The sequence below is a fragment of the Plutella xylostella genome, chromosome 8, assembly GCF_932276165.1.
Source record: "Plutella xylostella chromosome 8, ilPluXylo3.1, whole genome shotgun sequence".
NCBI classification, from domain to species: Eukaryota; Metazoa; Arthropoda; class Insecta; order Lepidoptera; family Plutellidae; genus Plutella; species Plutella xylostella.
In genome coordinates this window covers 8270030-8282794 of record NC_063988.1, presented here as the reverse complement: position 1 = coordinate 8282794, position 12765 = coordinate 8270030, and positions in this window count along the sequence as shown.

Sequence of the window (12765 nt, the reverse complement as noted above, 5' to 3'; positions counted from 1 at the left end):
ACTGTCGCCACGAGACAAAACTAAACACATCTTGAGCTATTATCTCGGGACATCTGCGTATGTGAGTGCTTCAGCAAATCCTTTGTCTTCGCTAATGTCTTTAAGGGACTTCAGAATAAACAATAATGGAGAAGAGGACATTGAGAAACGCGATATGCAAAATATATAATACAGATCGATCTCATGCAAGGCAGATTGCATCATGATTGAACGTTAACCCATGAAGTTAGCAGCCCCTAACATACAAGAAACTTTAGATTTTATACTGGGAGGGCGAGAGAAATCCGTATGCAGTTCCCTAGTTTCCAGTTTGTATAAGCAGCATCGCTCGCCTGATAAACATCGATTTGTTAAACGAGCGTGGCTACTTATGGATTTTTAATTGATAATGTTCGGTGGTGGTAGCCCCACTGTTCACACGTTACTCAGAGAAGCTCCTCTCTTACACCCAAGCATCGCTTCCCCTCTGACTCTCATAGTCATACAACAGATAGATAGATAGATAAATAATTTATTTGTTCCACTTAAACATAACACATGAGTAGGTACTTACAACAAATTAGAAAGGTACAGCTAAATTATGAGAAATGTTTGTGTTGAAGCACAACGCCCTTAGGGACAAAGCACTGATTTTCAGTTACCTCACATGTAGTTTAATTTTCGAGAGCATCATAAACTGCCTGCCCCTCAACAGCCCCTCAACACTTGCGCATACCTTTCTCTTCTCCCTATACCCCATACTCGGGGCTAAGGGACGCAGCAGCAGCTATTAATTAGGGGCATCAAGGGGTATTTCATCCGATTAGCAGAGTAATGGAGCGCGACACGCGGCAAGACGTTGATGCAGACGAAGCGAAGGCACTTACACGGACCTCGGGAGCATGGCTGGAACGTTCTAGATTCACTTCTACTACTACTATCATACGACGACTGAATGGTGTAGTGGTTAGTGACCCTGACTGCTATGCCGAAGGTCCCGGGTTCGATTCCCGGCTGGGGCACATATTTGTTTAAACACTTCTTGGATGTGCCCGTAAAATGGCAATAGGCCCGCCCCCTATTACATTGGAACTAACATAAACACTGGCGAAAAGTGGGTGCCGCAATGCACCTCTGCCTACTCCGCAAGGGAGTACATTAGTACAAGGTGTGAGTGTTTGTTGTTTGTTTTTTTTTCTACTACTTCTGTCATCGATTCTACTACTACTATGCTGTCACTACAAGGTTTTGTTTTGACGTAGATATGTCGCAGGCAACTGGTTTAATCTCCTGTTTGATTGAACCGCTAGCCCGTTCATTGGATGACGCTGTTCTGTTGGATGACTAGGCCGAACGTTGATTGTACAAGCGTCACAAAACGTCCAACTAGTTAGCTGACTTAAAATCAGTCAGGTGGTGAATAAAACAAATATGGCGTCTAACAGCTAACAGCTGACACAAAAAGAACCTATATTGTTAGTTTTTTGCAAATAAATTAGCTTTAAAGTGCGTTATTTGTGTTAAAATAGTGTGACAACATGGATTTACCCATTATTACGCCACAGGCGGATAGTTTCAAAGAAAAAAAGTGGCGAAACTGGATAATTATGAACAACAATATGAAGGTACGTTTATTGTTATTGTTTAGTTACTTTGTGAGATAAGAGCTTTGTATCATAGTCTTTTTGTTGACTCTTGTCTGGTGATGTTCACCCTAACCAGACATTACAAAGTTGCTATACTATATCCCATTCAACGACTTCGCTGAATGACGTTCAGTCAAGACGTCGAACGTTACAATCAACGACTTGACGAGTTGTCCTTTAGTCATACAACTGAATAGCGCCATCCAATGAACGGGCTAGTGGTTCAATCAAACAGAAGATTAAACCAGTTGCCTGCGACAGATATATCGCGATTCGCTATTAATATTGAGGTGTGATTGGTGGAACGCGCATTAAACGAGTTTATCGACGTCGTTGATAACGAAACCGTGTAGCGGGCTTTAAAAAAAAAACCCGTGGAAATGCTGTGCTAGAAAGTAACCTCGGTTAGTGTCAATCTAAGGTTAAACCATATGCCAAATTTAATCAAAATTTCACATAAGAAACATTCCCATTAAGGGTCTGCAAGGGGGAATCGAGGGTTGGCATTGTCATAGAATTATGTAGTAAACGATGCTCTACAACCTTGAAAAAAATCACACAGGTAGCCGAAGAGTCTAGCTAGGTGCTGAATGATTCGAATTCAAGTAAATGATTATGGATAACTGTAAATAAAATTCAGAATATGACGAATAACCAGAAAATCACACTCCCGTATTGTAACAACTGTGTCGTAATTATTAAGAAATTTCATATGATTTTTATCATATTATAAAGTTAAAGGCTTGGACTAGGCGCTAAATACCTTGTTTTTTAATAAACACACACTTATTTCGTGTAAATTAATCCCAAACTTGAGCAATTTTTTTCCCTCAAATCTTCATACAAATATCTATGGCGGCTTTCTGTGTTATAAAATCATAAACACAAGTGACGTTTGACTCAGTTGGCCGCTGGCCTCCAAAGAAGGGTCACGTCGGTTTAGGCAGCACTGACAGCTCGCGATCTTATCGTGTACAGATACAAAATCACTGCACATTGGTTGTCATTGCACTTTTTCAACTTTTATGACACCAACATAATTTGATTTGAAATTGAGGAAGCATAATTCTTCCAGTATATTCAATACATTAAATTAAATTAGATAGTGTGCAATATTCTCGTGACATTACAGTCTCGTAAAGGTCTGATGAGGAGCAGGAATATAGCGAATGGATCTAAGTGATGACAATACGCACGAACATTAGGTTAGGGATCAAAAATACAGTCTCTTGGTGCTGGTTGAGGTATGGTCTCGTGAGGATCTGATGAGGGCATAACACGGTGGTGGCTCAATTTTATTTCAAAGATGTTAATAGCTAAAAGCATCGAGTTTAGGCTATTAAGTATGTTTTTCAGAGAGAGAGAAAGAGATTTTATTTTTCCTCTGGATGTGTTAGGTTTACTGGGTTTACTAAGTTCATTCTGTTAATGGCATGAAGTTGTTATGTGTTCATAAGTAATAATTATTTATTAACAAAATGCTGTTGGTTCTCCACGAAAATGTAAAAATAAAAATAAAATAAATAAAAATAAATTCGTAACGTAAAATTGTCAATGACGGAATTTCTTCTATAGACAGTAGCCACAAAAAAAACAAACGATAGATGGCGTGATTTGAAGATAAAGATACATTTATTCGACACATAGACAGCAACAACAAAAAAAATACAGATTTAAAGAAAAGAAACACATACTTATACAAAACAACAAAGAAAAAAAAGGATACACATCAAAATAACTGGAAAAAATATAAGCCCCAATTTACTTGTGTGGGACAGGGAGTACCATAATATTTTTTTTAGGGTACTCCCCATCTATGCGAAATATCAGCTTGATATCTTTACCCGTTTCTGAGAAAAAGGGCGGTGACAGACAGTCAGTCAGACAGACGGACAACAAAGAGATCCTATAACGGTTGCTTTTTTTCTTTTGACGTTCGAAACCCTAAAATTAAGTAAAAATATTATGCTGCTACCAAAAAATGTACTTACAGGTATTGAAAAAGCGGTATATAGTACTAAAAAAATTATAAACAAACAAAAAACCCGACTGCACGCTAAAAAGATGAAAACAAGTCCCAATGTTAATGGAAAGTATCGTAGGCGGGGACCAGCAGAGGGTTCACCATTTAGCTGAATGTTACTTAGAAAACGGCCTTGAGTGGCGGTCAAGTTGGTCCTCGCCTGCGATACTTTCCATTAACATTGGGACTTGTTTTCATGTTTTTAGCGTACAGTCGGGTTTTTCGTTTGTTTATAATTGTATTTTTTATTTGTAACTTTTTAGTTGTTTTTATTTTATGAAATTTTACGTCAGTAGTTCATGATCATTTTTTATTTCAATAATTTTGGTGTTGTTATTTAAATACCTTCAATATGCATATTTTTGTAATGTGAAAATCAAGCCCTTTCATTTGATACCTTACGCGGCAAAGTTGAATTATTATTTTTTCGATCATCACGTTATGTCCTTTAGAGGGCGCTATGTACATTTTAATGGAACGTCACATAGCCTATAACCATTGCGCCATCAATACGCTTCTAACAATACCTCATACATCAAAATCTATCAAGCCGTTTAGGCTACAGGAGGGAACAAACAAACATACATACATACAATCAAAAAACATTACCCTCCTCCTTGGGCAGTCGGGTAAAAAGGAGTAAGATAGGGGGTCATTCTGAACTTTTGCTCTACGAGTTTTGGAAATTAACAAAAAAAAACCTTTTTCATAAAAACTTTGTTGGACATGTGACTTTTTACCATGGAAAATGAATATTTTTTTTCGCGAATTTGCAAATCTCGTAGAACAAAAGTTGTTCAGAATGAGCCCTTGAGTCATCCCCTTTTGGTTTAGTATAGCCCTTTTGCGACACTATGTTTTTACTTTGCTTTGTCGTCGGGGTTCAGTTGGCTGGAGGATGCCCGAAACTTATTATCTACACTTTAATACTTGTAGTTACCTTTCTACAAGTAAATACCACATTTGTTTGAGAAAGCTAATCGGGTTCCGAGTATAGAGTAAAGTGGCACCCCTATTAATTTCTACTCTTTCCTGGTGCCTACCAGTGTAAGTAAGAATTATACTTACTTACCCTAAAATCACCCAAAATGTACTTGAACATAATTGTCAATAAAGTTGGCGAGTAAGTTAAGTAAGTAGTTTATTGACCCACTGTGCAAACTTACATGTGTGCGTGTCACTGCGTGTGCTGTGTGAAGAGCATTGAAAACCCAAAATTGGCGCGGCACGTCACCCTGTACGGGCCCTTAAGACTGTTAGGTATAAAAACACAGGGGTGAATTTCCCGCGGCCAAAAATTGCGTGGCATCAATGAAATCGGTACTAAAAAACCAAGTTATAATTTTCTAATATTTTTTTCTGGTTAAGTGAAATAGTTATCTATGTGTAGCACTAAATATTGTATTAATAGGATTAATGTTCAACTAATTTATTTTATTTTTATTACATTAATGGATATTTTTAAATAAAATATTAAACCTCCAAATCTTTCATTGCCGTGTCTGTCCCCACGTAACCACGTTTTGTATTATTCTTCATTGATGAAAAAATACTGAGTATTGATAGTTAAACTTTGTTTCATTTGATTCATTAATAGTTAAAGTATTGTCACGGAATACATTTATTGAAATATATAAAGAATATAACGAACGGTAAGTGAAAATTCATGTGTCCCAGAACTTCTGTTCATCGCCGTGTCCTAAACATGATCAAGGATATTGTTTTACCTATGAACTTGGGTGCCCCTCTGAGTGCGCTAATCGTTTCTTACAAGGGTCGCCTAACTGCTAGACGTGGCAGGAGGTTCATCGGTGCCCGCGTTTTTGCGCAATAGTGAAAATCAGTAAAATTTTTGGGGACTGGACAATTTTTTTTTCATTGCCGTGGATAGATATAACTTCTATAAAATTAAGTTTGTCTTCTAGAATTAGCATTCAAAAGAAAGCTTTTTGAAAATATTTACCTTATAAAGTGTTTATTTCTTCGAATAGTTAATACTTTTTTAGTTATTTATATTTAATGCCTTGGTTTTCATCGCCATGCATTTATTTCCGTGGCTTCCGTGGCCAATATTTGCTATGGAAATGAAAAAAAAGCCACGGCAATGAAAAAAATTTCATTGCCATGTCTTGTTAAATAATTTGTATTCATTGCCGTGGTTAGGTTATTCATTTCCGTGGCCAGGTTATTCATTTCCGTGACTTATGTTTTCATCGCCATGGTATGTATGATTAGGCAAAGTAACATATCTTTACCATCTTTTACCTGTAATACAGGTAATACCGATCACTGACATTACCTACAGGACTAGTCAAATTACCTCTTTTTGCAGTGCGTTAAAACGGGTGCGTATCGCGATGTATAAAAACGAAATATATAATATTACATTAATAATAATAATCACAACATAATTATAATGAACGTTATGTATAAATAAGATCGGTGTTAGCTCAGTCGGGTAAGCGCCCGCTTCCCACGCCAATGATGCGGGTGCGAATTCCGGCACTAACATGTACCAATGTGTTCCTTTGAATTTAAATACAATGTATACCATCACTCTTACGGTGAAGGAAAACATCGTGAAGAATCCTGCATATCTACCTATAGATTTAGCACATCTAGATAATATGTGAACCCACCAACCCGCTGTGGACCAGCGTGGTGGGAAATAGTCCAAGCTTAGAAAGGCAGCTTAGACCTTGGGGATATGCACATTGCACAAAGGTCCCATTCGAGAGAGCCAGGTGCAGGTACTTACACCTCCCACAGATAGTAGAATAGAATATAATAGAACAAACATCTCTGCAGGAACTCAGCTGGATGCTAAGTGGCCTTAATGCTGCTTAATGTATGAACTTGGGCAAGACAAAAGTCATGTAGAATGTTCACATAAAACCGGAGCCGTTGATCGTTCGTGAGACAACTATCGAAGTTGTGCAATAATATGACTACCTGAGGCAGACTATTCGGCTAGGCAGAAGCAACTTCGACAAGAAGGCTGAAAGGCGCATCCAACAGTCTTCAACCATTGCGCCCTGCCAGTTATGACATATGGTGCATTACATGGACACTGATGGTGGGACTGGTCCACCGATTTAAAGTCACTCAGCGTGCTATGGAGAGAGCTATGCTTGGGGTTTCTCTAATGGATGGTATCAGAAAAGAGGTTATACGTCAGAGGACTAAGGTTACCAACATAGCTGTCAAAATATGCAAGCTTAGGCAGGTAGCCGGTAGTGGCTGGATTCGGAAGACCGAGGACCGAGTGTTGTGGCGCTCCTTGGGAGAGGCCTATGTCCAGCATTGGATGATTATAGGCTGATGATGATAACATGTACATTTCATATTATTATACCAATTAAAATAATAATATACTATGATTTAGCATAAAGTTCATAAAATATTCTATCATATCACATAATCTGTTAAATTACACAACACCATCAAAATCTCTAGCACCACAACCTAAAGATAGGTGCGATGACGAGAAAAGCGAGGAGGAGCGGTTAAGTGCACATGTTCATCAAAAGCGAAGCGGGGCTACATGGGGAGACGCTCTATGTTTAGGTTTTGGTGCAAGGAGTTTTGACTGCGTTATTATTATTGGCGCTATGTAGGGAGACGCTTAGCTGACCAACATGTGCACCTAACCGCACCTACATATCTTTATATTTTGGCGCTAGGTGTTTTGCCGGTTTTGTGTAATTCAGCACAGATTATGTCATATTATAGTATATTTTATGAATTTTACATAAAATGAACAGTATACGAATTGGATATTATACCTTATGAAAATATAGATGTTATAGGTAAAGTTTATCATATGTTGTGAACGTTATTAGTGTGAAATGAAACATTTTGTTTTATACGTCGCAATACGGACCCCACAATGCCACTTAGAGAATTCCATACTATATTCTTATTTTTTTTATACATACTGTCGTTCTTTCTTTCGTTCCAATATCTATCCAAATATTTCTGCCATACATACATACCTGTCTAAGTTTGCGTTTCCCACACAGTCTTTAAAAAAAATTGCAGTGGATTGATTCTTTCATTTCCATTGTATGCAGTTCTTTCATTGCCGTGGAAGTTTGTTTCATTGCCGTGGGCCTTTGTTTCATTGCCGTGGACGCTTGTTTCATTGCCGTGAACGCATGATTCATCGCCGTGGCACGAAATTTTTAATCATCCGTATCTCATTCAGTTTTTAACTTATCTGTTACCCATTTAGTGAGAACACTAACATTAACAAAAACTTTAATAAAAGCGTTTTTCTAATATAAAAAACCTTAAGATAAAAAAGTCCACGGAAATGAAGATTTTTTTAGGACTTGTTGAAATTCACCCACAGCCCTGAATAAGGGTATATTCAGAACAGAATATTATATTGTAGTGTATATTTGCTAAGTGCTCATTTTAATATCGAGTATCATCTTTCTGTCTCAAAGGGCCTCTCAGCTACTCGAGATTCTCTTGCAGCTAATTTATGATATAAGTAAGGACGGTATTTGCTCAAGACACTAATGAGATCGGAAAGGGAAATAATAATTCGAAACTTCTAGACTTTTATCAGATTATGTTGATAGCTGTAAGTAAACAGGGTTTAAAAAAATTTGGTAAGTAGGTAGGTACATAAATAATTTTAAAATTAAATTGGCATCATAGTTAACGACCGCCACCGCTTACCTGTATTTAAAACAAAAGCTACGTTTTTAAAAAGGTTCCTGTTTTAAATTTGGAACAGCGTTTCGGTTGAATTATTTGAAAAAAGAAGAGTAGAAAAGAGGTCGGATATCTCCTGGCCGATTAACCGTGAAATGAGGCCACGTCACACGGCCAGAGAGAGAGATATTTGACCTATGCTTTGAATCTCAATTTTGCCCTTTCAATAATTAAATCCGTTCATTTCGGAAAAGCTGCCATGGATACTCAATTTGTTAAATGTATGGGATATGTATTGTAAGCGATTTAATTCCAAAAAAAGGCTGAACAATCCCTGTAGTGAAACTACCGATAACAAACACAAAACAAGTTTTAAAATGTGAAAGAATACTATTGATACATTTAATTGAATTCCAATTCCGTTTCAGAACGTTATTTGCCTTGTTTTATTTACAGATTTCCCGTCCCATTCAAATAAAACAAAACTATATTATCACTTCACAGTCATCACATAATACATAGAACAACGCGGACTCGGGTGTACCACGCATACATATAATCATAATTCATGTCCTCGTGATGCTGAAAATAGATTCCACAGGTTCTAGAAGAACCTTAATAAGGCTTTTGTCTACCTATATATACACGCGAGAATGAAAAAGCTCCAGTGACATAATCTGAGAAGGCAATGGTATGTACAACTTTTTCATTGCTTGTGAGTGTATTTATCGGTGAGGTTGTAGTGTGGCAACACTTCCCCCTACCAATAAACGATTTATTGGTAGGGGGAAGTGTTGCCACACTACAAGGTCACTTGATAAGGCCCTCTTCCTTTGCATAGGATATTAATCGTAAAACTCGTATTTTTGTTCCGATTACCCGGTAACAAACATACAGGATGTGTGCTCAGGCTGATGAGTTGTTTGTCTTGTAAACGAGTCCCGTATTTATTAAATATTTTCTTAGTGCGCAATTTTAAAAGATTTCGTTCATCCTAAAATGACGTTGGGATATTTATTTGTTTTTTTATCGCTTAAAGGTAAGCGTCTGCAGCTTTCGGCATCGTAGGCAATGAACGGGAATATGTTATTTACACCCTGTATTTGATTAAGTACCTAAATTACTCCGAAAATTGTTATCATTGGGACTCAAGTTCGTGCCAGACATACCTAAGGCACCAGATTAGTCATTGAAATTGAATACAATACAATAGGCAAAGCTCTTGTTTGTGATTGGCTGTCAATGTTCGGCTAAGACAATGTAAGCTTAGCATTGATGGATCCAATTCGATAGAGATAGATCCACTGTCCTCTGCGGGCTAAGATCTGGGATTATGTGTCGACTGAACTCGATTGTTGGGGACAGGGGGGTCACTCTTGAAACGACGAATGAACATAAAAGTATAGTCATGCCATGCCATGCCATGGGCACGCTCACGACGAGATAGAGTCGTAATTAGCGATGCGGTTTTGTTTTTCCAAAGCTTCGGAGCTGCGCCTTAAAAAGTTTCCCTGTGGGAATTCCGGGATAAAAAGTAGCCTATGTTCTTTCCCAAGGTCTAGACCATTGGTACTCAACCTTTTTTATATAAGGGCCACAAACACGTTTAAGTCATGGTGTCGCGGGCCGCAAGCAAATATTTTTTTTTACTATTATAAAGCGATCGAATAGTAATATAAAAAAACACATGCATATACTACTCTGTGTAAAAAGTATCGGGATTAGGTCAATAAAACAAAAATTTGCTATGATTTTGAATTATTAGAAAGATTTTTATAAGACTTTTTATAATTTTCAGTTATTTATTTACATTTAACTACATACATTTTAAAAATAAAATACCGATTGATAATGGCTTTGTCCTAAAATAAATATAATGGATCGATTAAATACGGTCTTAAACAATTAGTTATAATCCACCCCCCTTTTCAGGACTTTATATATAGAAATTTTTTCCACACATCTTCATTGAATTTGCTGTATTAAATTCTACATAACCCGCAAATAATATTATTTTCCTACCGTTTGACTTTCTAGCAAGAATTCCGAGTGCACAAAACCACGATAGTCAAAGAAAACAGTCAATTCGTTGATTTAGAAAGTGACCACCCTGAGTTCAATTCACGTAACTTGACCATTGTACTAAAGGACTTCAGTCTCGTTTGAGGTGCTGGGTGACGCTATTGATCTGTCTCTTTTGTTTAATTATTGCACATCCACTGTCGAAAATCTCTAAATAAATTCATAATATTTATTATATATTAATATAATTTTATTGTAGTGTCAAAGAACCAATTATTTGAATTATGATGTATGTATATCTAAAAAACATACATACAGACTAATTAAGAACCTCCTTCTTTTCTCGAAGTCGGTTAAACACACACTGTACAAGAATGGAACAATGATTGCAGTGCTTAGATGTTAGAAATTTTCCGTGAAAATTACTAAGTCCAGTGCAACCGAATTTATACCCACAGATAATGTTGCCACATACTTGTAAGCTTGGTCTGTGCTTTTGTTCTTGCTTTGAAATTGTGCATTGTTTGCATGAACATGTCGTCGCTTTTCAAGGTGTTTGTGAAGCCAGAATTCACATTGGAGCATACGTAACTGATATTCTTAAAGGAACGACGAAACGACGACCGAAAGGTAAAGTGGTTAATTACCTTGACTGCTATGCCGAAGGTCTCGGGTTTGAATCCCGGAAGGGGCAAACATGACTGCTTCCCCAAACAAAAAAAAAGTTGTTAGCGTGACTTTGTACATGGGGTTTTTTTCTGTGATATCCCAAGGTAATTGTGCCAAAAGTTGTTCAGAATGTAGAGCTTTGTAACCTACTTACCGATGTGCATCTACGAAAGATTGATCCGTTATAACTTCATGGTGATTACACATAAAGTCAGAGTAAACCTTCTATTAATAGTAGCTCTTTATTATAATTACCCGTGAGTGCATGTGGGTTATTCAAAAGAGTTTTTAATGGAGTTGGATGTAAACCGGATGACGGTCTGATGATGTAGCGGTTTGTGACACTGATTGCTGTAGGGAGGGTCCCAGGTTCAAGCCTCGGCCGGGGCAGGTACACAGGGCGTTAAAAATGTATAGTATACTAGTAAAGTTGAAAAAGGGTGGCTCGATTAGTTCTTCATTCTGAGTGAACCGATATTATTCAATGAGTTTTCTGGATTAATTTCCACTTTTTGTAATATATTGTATTGTGGTTATATAAATAACTACGAGTGTAGTCTAACTTCCTTATTTTTTACCGTTAGATAATTCCAGTTCATTTACATAACATAAAGAAATATTATGAATATTTTATTTAAATATACTTGTATATACCTACCGTTTTACAATTACTACCAAGGTATCATTGGGGCGTAGTTTCCGTGGTCATACAGAGACATAGATATTATAAATTTTATTACACCCCATTCCACGCAAGGTCTTCAACACTCATAACAATATTCTCCCTCTTATCGCGTTAGACTGATGAAATTCGCATAATATAGAAAGTGAATATGTGTAAAATAACACAAAGGTGCGTGAACCAGGGTACTGGGGGATCGGGGATTCCCGTCACGAACGCGGCGTTTACAGCGGCAACAATTTTGTGTGTGTCAGTACTGGCGCGGTGGTACAAGACACAATATTCTGCGGAATTACGTTGAAAAGTGTTGCTTTCTTTCTTTCTATCGTGGCGTTTACAGCGGCAACAATTTTGTGTGTGTCATTACTGGCGCGGTGGTACAAGACATCATATTCTGCGGAACAATAATTGAAGTAATTTTTACAAAAATGTAACTATATTTTTTTAACACGGGATTGTAATGTAAAAAAAATACGTTGTTTCTGTAAAATAGTCTTCAATTAAGAATACAATACCGTATAATACATACACAAGCGATGAAAACGTCTCACCCGCCATTGACAATCCAAATGACACTGGATTTTCTTCATTTCTCGTGAGTGTATGCGGGAAATCTATGAAATCCTCAATTTTATTCAAATACTGGGAATTTTGTGAAATATACTATTCCTGTTTTTTTTTTCAAATCAGAGGAAAGTGAATAATATTAAAGCGCGCTTACTTACTTACTTACTTACTCCGCTGGCGCAGCGACCCAAAATGAGTCTTGGCCTCCGATACAAGAACTCGCCATTTTCCTCGGTCCTGCGCTGTGTCCTGCCAGTCGCTAGCCTGGAGCTCGCGCAGGTCGGCTAGCACCACGTCACGCCAGCGATACCTGGGCCGCCCGACTGGGCGTTTACCCGACGGCTGACCTTGATAGGCTCTCTTTGCGCTGCGATCCTCTCCCATTCGTTCCAAATGACCGAGCCAACGGAGTCTGTGCGCTTTGGTCTCTCCGATAATATTTGGGCCCTCCACGAGTTCTTCAATTTCAGCGTTTTTTAGGATCCTCCAGCTTCCATCACTACGCTGCTTTT